This window comes from Pyxicephalus adspersus, chromosome 4 (genome assembly GCF_032062135.1).
Source record: "Pyxicephalus adspersus chromosome 4, UCB_Pads_2.0, whole genome shotgun sequence".
NCBI classification, from domain to species: domain Eukaryota; kingdom Metazoa; phylum Chordata; class Amphibia; order Anura; family Pyxicephalidae; genus Pyxicephalus; species Pyxicephalus adspersus.
In genome coordinates, this window is record NC_092861.1 from 123,061,337 (window position 1) to 123,069,793 (window position 8,457).

Genomic DNA, 8,457 nt, shown 5'->3' on the forward strand with positions numbered 1-8,457 from the left:
TGTTTTACAACTGAATTAGAAGGCTTTTATGGACTCCAAGAACGAGATTTTAAAAGGTCATTAAACATGGTTGTTTTTGTCACTGTGGGTGTCACTGCACACAATAGATAGTGTGCAATCTTATTTTAAAGAACAGCACGCTCAGGTTTCTCTAAGAATAACAAACAATGCAGATGGCTGGGAAGTTTGCACATTATTGTGGGTTTCTTTCTTTGCAATGACAATTGTATTAGGTTGATTGGGACACCAGTATACTGTTTGGGGTTTATGTTATCTATTTATTTTATACATAGACTAAAATTGTCATGCAGTGTAATAGAAATAATCAGTACGGCACAGTATTTCAACTTTTATTACAAAAAACAATTATCGCTATATTTTAATGTTAACTTTGTACACAATAAATATAACTATTTAGGGAAATTGTGGCATACCTGTCACACTGCCATCATTAATTCTTAGGTAATCCTGTCTTTATATCTCTATTCCCTGTTATAGCATGTGGTCAATACCACCATGCTAGCAATAAGCAAGAGGACTGTTGCTTTACTGCCCACCCTGCAGTTTTTTTGAGGCAGTGCTATTTGCAGTAGGTGGGCATTGATGTGGTTTAATCTAACTCTCCCCACCATGTACTGCATTATTTCACCCCTACTTTACTGTCCTAACCCATCTTTCTGCTTAGGGAATCTGCCTTTTGGCTTCAGAAACTGTAAGGACTCTGTGATGATGTTTTAGGAGCGAAGGAGATTAAAAACATACCAGTGGGTGAATTTGATACAGGTAGTACACAGGTTCCATATGAGATAGGGACTATAGGTTTGTTCTTAAAATGAATTTGTATGTAAGTCGGAACAGGTACATTATTTTAATAAATGCAATTAGGACAGATGTTTGTCTCAACATATTATTAGGCAGTGTGGTGTCAGTTACTGTATAAAATCCTCACTGTGAGTTAACCACAAACAAAGCAAAAAATGTGGCCTAAACATTCAACAACTTCTGGGGCAAGCTGTGCTTTGATTTGCAAAAAGAGAAAACTGCAGAGTTTGTCTTAGTCATTAAAGAGTTACAACCAAAAGGTTTCTTCTGCAAGTCATACGAATCGCCCCCCTCCCTGCTTATCAAGCCTCTGTCCTGCACACAAGCTAGCAGGGAAGCCATGTTTGTATCTAGGAGTCATCTGTATGTGGGATTTCTTTAACTCTGGGACCTCCTGTTCTTTGAGTCATTTCTGGTTCACCTTTCTGAGGGATGGCCACACATTCTCATCGAACACATATTGAATTGATGCAGAATTCATAACTGAAATATTTACCTATGTGCAGTTGCCCTGCAACAATGACAGGCCCGGGACCTATCATAGCTATATCCTAGAAAAGCGCCAACTTCAACACTAGCTTCTCAGCAGACTTCCATGAAGTCAGCAATCATCTTCAGTCATTGGATGATGTAACTCCTGTGTGTGTGCAAAAGTTACATTGTCCCCAGTGGCTAGGTTCGTGTGTTTTGATGCCAAACAAATAACTGAGCTTTAAAATACATGATGTATGTACCGTATAGTTTAAAGTTCAAACAAAAAGCCACCAGGAGCCAGTGAGTTGGTTATTAACTCTTGCTCATTACACACCCTCAAAGAATCACATACACTATCATATTTCTTACATATTTGAGCATTTACCTGCCAGCCTGGAATGTCAGGGGCAGCCATAGGTAGAATAGGTTTGTAACGTATTTTATCAGCTTGGGTTTGGGCATCCTATTATGCATACATTATTTTGTAGTGGAGGCATCAGAATTTATTTTGTTTGGTGGTCTTGACCAAAGCAGATATCCAAACAATATTCTAGTGCAGGGGTCTGCAACCTGCGGCTCCGGAGCCGCATGCGGCTCTTCGGCCTCCTTGTTGTGGCTCCCTTCGGCTGCCGGGAGATCTCTGATGGGGGATCCCCCTCCTCCCAAGACACTGCGGAGGAGGGGGATTCCCTATCCGGTGTTCTAATGAAAAAAATCTACCAGTGAAATAAATCTACCACGGAGCGTGTACAAATGGGTGTGTACAATGACATCCCCCTCCTTTGAACCCCAATTCCTCTGGAATGGGGAGATGTACAAAACCAAAAATGTAGGTGCAAGTGGGGGACACCTGTGACTAACACCCCCTAAAATGTAATTGTTATGCTATCATCAGAACATAAAGAACTCTGCCCATCAAAAAAATCTACCGTTACACATTGCTGGAGGCACCTGAACCCCAATTTCTCTGGAACAGGAAGAGGGTACAGGTGAACAAAATTAGAGGTGCAAGTGGGGGACACCTGTGGCTAACACCTCCTAAAAACTCCACCCATCAAAAAAACCCCACCCTGTTACACATTGTTGGAGGCTTCTAGCACCTAAACCCCAATTTATCTGGAAACGGGGGTACAGGTAAAAAAAATTTTAGGTGCAAGTACGGGACATCTGTGGCTAACACCTCCTAAAAATTCATAAAAACTCTGCCTATCAAAAAAATCTACCCTGTTACACATTGCTGGAAGCATCTAGCATCTGAACCCCAATTTCTCTGGAACGGGGGGGAGGCAGTACAGGTGACCAAAATAGAGGTGCAAGTGGGGGACACTTATGGCTAACACCACCTACAATTGAATCGCTAAGGCATCGTCAGAAAATAAAGAACTCCGCCCATCAAAATAATCTACCCTGTTACACATTGCTGAAGGCTTCTAGCACCTGAACCCCAATTACTCAAGATTGGGGGGGTACAGGTGAACAAAATTAAAGCTGAAAATGAGGGACACCTTGCTAAGGCATCATCAGAACATAAAGAACTCTGCCCATCAAAAAAATCTACCCTGTTACGTTAGAAGCCTCCAGCTAATGTAACAGGATGATACGTTAGAAGCTGGAGGCTTCTAGGGGCATAGTTCAGTGTTTAATTTATTTCAAAGTAGGCCTACACATGCACACTTGTTGTAACAGGTAAAATTAAAAAAATATTAAAACTTTTAAAAGTTTATAAACTGTGTTATGTTTTGCGGCTCCAGACTATTTTTCTTTAGTGGAAGAGGAGGCAAAATGGCTCTTTTGATAGTAAAGGTTGCTGACCCCTGTTCTAGTGCCAAATAAAGAGAAAAATATAATAAAGAAGAAATGTGATTTGCGTAATATTAAACTAAATATAACACAGATAGCTGAGTTTTGACCTGATACACATGCAAGCTTCATATCTCTTAAAAGCTTCTAAATAGTTTATATACTTTCCCTCGCTTTCAAGGTCAAGGAAACATTTTCTAACAGTTGAGTGTCCCAGTTCTTTATTTCTTTTGTAAATTATGGAAAGTTTATCATAGGAGTGCAACACTATCATTTAACTTTATAAAAGGTGTTAAAGTACTGGGTATACTGGTAAAAACATTGTGCCAATAGAGTACGAAAGATAAAAAGGATAATCATGTAATTAGTAATAACTGTAAATAATCAGACATAAAAACACTGTTTTAGGTGGGTTGGTTTTATCTCTGACTCACAATGAGCAATAGTACACCTATGCAGACCTCCTGAAACCAAGGATAGAATTACCACACTAGAACAGAGTACTTCCACAACTTTCTCACTTCCCATCCTGTTTTATCCTGTTCCATTGTTATTAGGCGAACATTTTAGTGCTACGCGTGTGAATATAAATGATGGGGTATGTTTCTGACATTTGTAAATCTGAAAAAGTGGCTTGGATGAGCTATAAAACTTCATCAAGATTACAAGATCAGGTCCAGCTGAGTGTGACTAACTACTACTAACTAGCAATACACCTAATTATAATGTATGTATATTATGAACAGGTTGCTTGGCTTTCCAGAAAGGCTGCAGAGTCTGGAAGGTGTGATGCATGACGAAAGACTGCTGTATGGTTCATGTTTGCTGGACAGCTAGGAACTACAAAAAACGGTGTTACAGGTAAAGTATTACAATCTTTATATAGGCAAAGGGTTAGGGATATAAGGTATAGTACTACGAAACCACTTGTCCTTTAAATTAATTTATTACCTAAACTTTCAATGAATATTATTAGCTTCATATTAGTGACTCGGCTTCCAGTTTCTTGTTCTCTAATGTATTCACCTCATATGTACAGCAATATTAATACTGCTGCTATAGACCTGTCATACAAGTTTGTAAAATAAAAGATTCTCAAACTGATTTATATTAAACAATCTGCCTGATACTGCCTGTTGTGTATGCTTGGAGCCTATTTCCCCCATATAAATACTGGATGAAAAATTGAATTATTAATTAGTTACACTCATCCAGCAGAACACTCACACACTTAAAATTTATTCGACTATGAAATGCCTCTAGGTGCAAGATACATTTTATATGTTTGCAAAATGTTACATTTTTATGATTATTGACATATCTATTGCTAATTAAACCAGTACCTCACTGTTCCACTACCGCAAGGTGAAATATTTACAGAAAATAAGCAATATCTCTCCAAATGAGCCATGAAAATATACAAGATTAAAACTGGAGAAAGTTGGAATGTTGTAATATTTGTCATACTGGCATTCTGTTTATCACACCGGTTTGCATTTGCATGTTGTGCTGAAGACAGAGCATGTTGATTAGTAAGAAGTGAGCTCTTTCAGCTTGCTTTTCGCCACATAGAGATAAAAATCTGGATGCATTTAATGTACTTCCTATGAACACATCATAGATCATATTATATTGCATTTGGCAAACAAATTGAAACTACAGATTCCAAAAGCAATCAATGTGACTAGATGTCAAACTTTTTTTTAAAAAAAAGATAAGGCTAAGAGCAATAGAACATAAACTCAGTGTAGTCAACCATATAATCAATCAAAAATAGAATGCAGTTTGTGAAACCACTAAATTCAATACAAATTTGACATTACTTAAATAAAAAGCTTGTTTTAATTTTTTCATCTCAGTGTTGATTTTATTCAGTCTCTTTGATGGCACTATTGGTTTACATACAAGTAATCTAGTAATGGCTACATTTTCCTGATGGGCTGTTTTCCTGATGCTGACAAGGGGGCACAATGACACCAAAATATGGGGTAATAATTAGCAGCCACTGACATCAATTATGGGGGCTATTAGTATGGCCATTGACAGTAACATTGGGGTTATTACTGCACCCACTATTATGCTTCCTCCAATATATCTCTAGCCTAACTTACATCCCTAGCTCCTGATGAGATGATCGGGCCAAAATAATATGATCTACTTGCTTTAAAAAATTTTGTACACATACAAAATTCAAAAAGTAGGACATGGTGCATAGTCAACAGAACTAACAGAAACAGCCTTTGGGGCAGCCTTTGGTTCCCTCTCCTATAAGCATTTTTGGAATCGGAACTGCCAAAAATACCAATGAGATTGAGATTCGCCTTCATCTGCATTAATGAGATTCTAAATGATTTTAATGTTCTCAGATCTTCTGGATCACCTCTATGTCTACCTGGTGCATTCACCTTAACAATAGCAATGATTAACAATTGCAGGTCTGTATAAAAGCGTCATATGTTATATGAAGTTTAAAGTTACAAACCAATTTTTGATTGCCTTAGAAACACCATAAAATGCTCTATTATCATACCCCTTTAACTATCTCCTATTTGTCCTGCCTACAACATTATTCTAGTTTTGAAACACAAACAATTTTAAATTGACAGTAATGTTCAGCATGTCACAACATATATTAACTTTACAATATGTGTTTACAGTAAATGGCAGATAAGCCTTTACCAGTTTATTATTATAAAGATTCTACATTGTGTTTAGAAACATTGTAATCACATCAGGGCACACGGTTCCTTTTAAATAAAAGATGCATTTCTATGTAAAGATGAATAAAAATACATTTTGCCAAAGTTAATATAAAAAGATTAGCAAAGAATGGAAGAATATTGCATGTTGTCTGTCACTGGATGAATAGAAAATGATTATGGAAAGACAGCAAGAGCTGAAATCATTTTACAAGTGATGGAAACTCTGAGTTTGTATTGACAACAACTTCCATTCTTCTTAACAAATCAATGCACCAGGAAAAAAGTCAGCAGTGGCAACACAATTTTTGCTGTGCATTCTATATTTATAGGGAATAAAATGCAAATAATACAACATAAAATCATTTCTGCAAAAGTGTATTCTTAGTAAGAAAATAATTACCAGGATCTCAAAAGCACTGGCACAATTACCATTGCCAAAGAGGTTTGGAGCTGACATAATTTTTTTTTTGGTACTTCCTAAAATGTACATTGAAGAATATGAAGCATTTAAAGATGGGGCATACTTCTGTACATCATCAAATAAAAAATGCATTTAATTGCAGATGATTACAGGAAATAAAATATAGTAAAGAAAATAAAATATAATGCATAACTGAGTATAGCTGCTTGTGTTTTTGTGTATGTCAGTTTGTGTGACTGCAGATGTGTATGGATGGTTGTGTGTGTCCAGCAATGCCTTGCAATCCTAGTTCAGAGTAAATGTATGCAGTGCATGGTGTAATTATAATCTTTTAGTGGCCTCCAAGTGATCAGTAGACGTGGGTCATGGAGTAGTTCACTATCACAAATAGTATAAAGTATCTTAATTACTGATTTATTCATTTAGTAAATATCTAAATCAAATATTATTTCATAAGCTAAACCAGATATACAGAAATACTGTTCATATTTTCTTTCATATATTCATGTCCTTATTGGGAAATATTACAGTGGAAAGACAACATTCCTAACATTCATAATATTTCTTAAATATATATTGCATAGCTTTAATAGTCTCACTCTTGCTGTTGAAATAATTACAGAGACCTCCAGGGACCGTTCATATATATACACAAAATAATATCCTATAGATTCCATTACTCTTGTCAGTGAAACTGATTTCAAAATTATTCCAATGTTTAAATTTCAATTGCTGTATCCCGGTATAAAGCAACACTAAATAGAGTTTAAAATGGCCCCACATGTAACACTGTAGAAAATTGAATAATGTAATAAAGCTAGTGTAATGCGCCTGGGCACACAAACCACAGCCAACTCCAAGAATCCTTTTATCAAGCTTTATTGTTGGCATAAAACAGGACAATCTCTCCTCTGGTCCAAAACCTTTCCAATCAATGAGATATTGCAGAGAGTTACGCACCTTACGAGAGTCCAGGATCCTCTCAACTTCATATTTGGGTGCTCCCTGCACCTCAACTGGTAGAGGGGGATCCGAAAGGGGAGCAGAGTCGGCATCAGATTTTAATAAAGAGACATAGAAGGTGTCTACCCCCCTCAAGGAACTGGGAAGCTTGACTCTATAAGTCACTCTATTAATCTTTTCCTGATATTTGGAATGGGCCGATAAATTTGGGTCCTAGTTTGGCTGAGGGTTGGTGGAGGGGAATATTGTGGGTAGACACCCAAACCAGATCACCCGGTTGGAACTGGGGCTCAGGGGATCTATGGCGATCTGCAAACCTCTTCTGCTGGGCTACTGCCTCTCTAAGATTACTTTGGACCTAGTTCCAAACAGATTGGGAATGTTCTACCCAATCGTTAAGGACAGAAAGATCAGAGGGTGGACCTGACAGAGAGGACACTTTGGGACTCTGACCTCTGACACACTTAAATGGAGTGATCCTGGTTGATGAGTGCTCTGGGTTGTTTTATGCCACCTCCGCAAAGGGGAGATAGTCAGCCCATCTCTCCTGGCAACCAGATACAAAGCTCCAGAGATATTGGTACCCGATATCCAACGATTGGTTGGTCTGTTCGGTCCGGCCATTCGTCTCAGGGTGGAACCCTGACAAAAAGGAGAGCTCGATGCCCAGTTGGGCACAGAACTCCCTCCAGGACAAAGACACAAACTGAACCCTACGGTCTGAAACAATGTTCTCCGGAGCCCCATGCAGGCGGAACACATGAAACACAAATAAATCAGCCAATTCCTTGGCTGAGGGCAACTTGGGTAGCGATATGAAATGGGCTTGCTTACTGAAGCGATCTACCACTACCCAGATCACCGTAAACCCTAAGGACCCTGGAAGGTCTGTGATGAAGTCCATGGATATGTGGGTCCATGGAGCAGCATGAATGGGCAAAGGAAGTAGAGTGCCTGAGGGAGCGGCAGGGAAGGACTTACTCCAACACAAACTGGGCATGCACTAACATAGGATTCGACATTCACTGTGCCTTTTTACTAAATCTAGGGATTTCTTAATTCCTGGGTGGCCATCAGTCTTAGAATGATGTAGCTGTTGGATAACCTTCAGGCGAAAATGGAGGAAAACATACAGCCGCCCTTCAGGTTTTGCAGGGGGGTAGTCGGTCTAGTGGGGGGCTAAGAGGTTCATCAGATTCTCTAATAACAGTGGGGTCTGTATGGCTGACACCAAACATTGGGGGGACAAAATGGGGTTAGGGCACGGATCCGGAA

The 8,457-nt window shown here is 38.6% G+C and overlaps 1 long non-coding RNA gene across 1 annotated transcript in view; it reads right to left on the bottom strand.

Moving 5' to 3' along the window:
- Positions 1 to 7,240, bottom strand: part of LOC140330135 (uncharacterized) — a 107,347-nt gene extending 100,107 nt beyond the window's left edge. The window contains exon 1 of the long non-coding RNA XR_011920638.1: positions 7,180 to 7,240. This is a non-coding gene — a long non-coding RNA (uncharacterized lncRNA). The remainder of the gene's footprint in view (positions 1 to 7,179) is intronic.
- Positions 7,241 to 8,457: the final 1,217 nt, after the last annotated feature.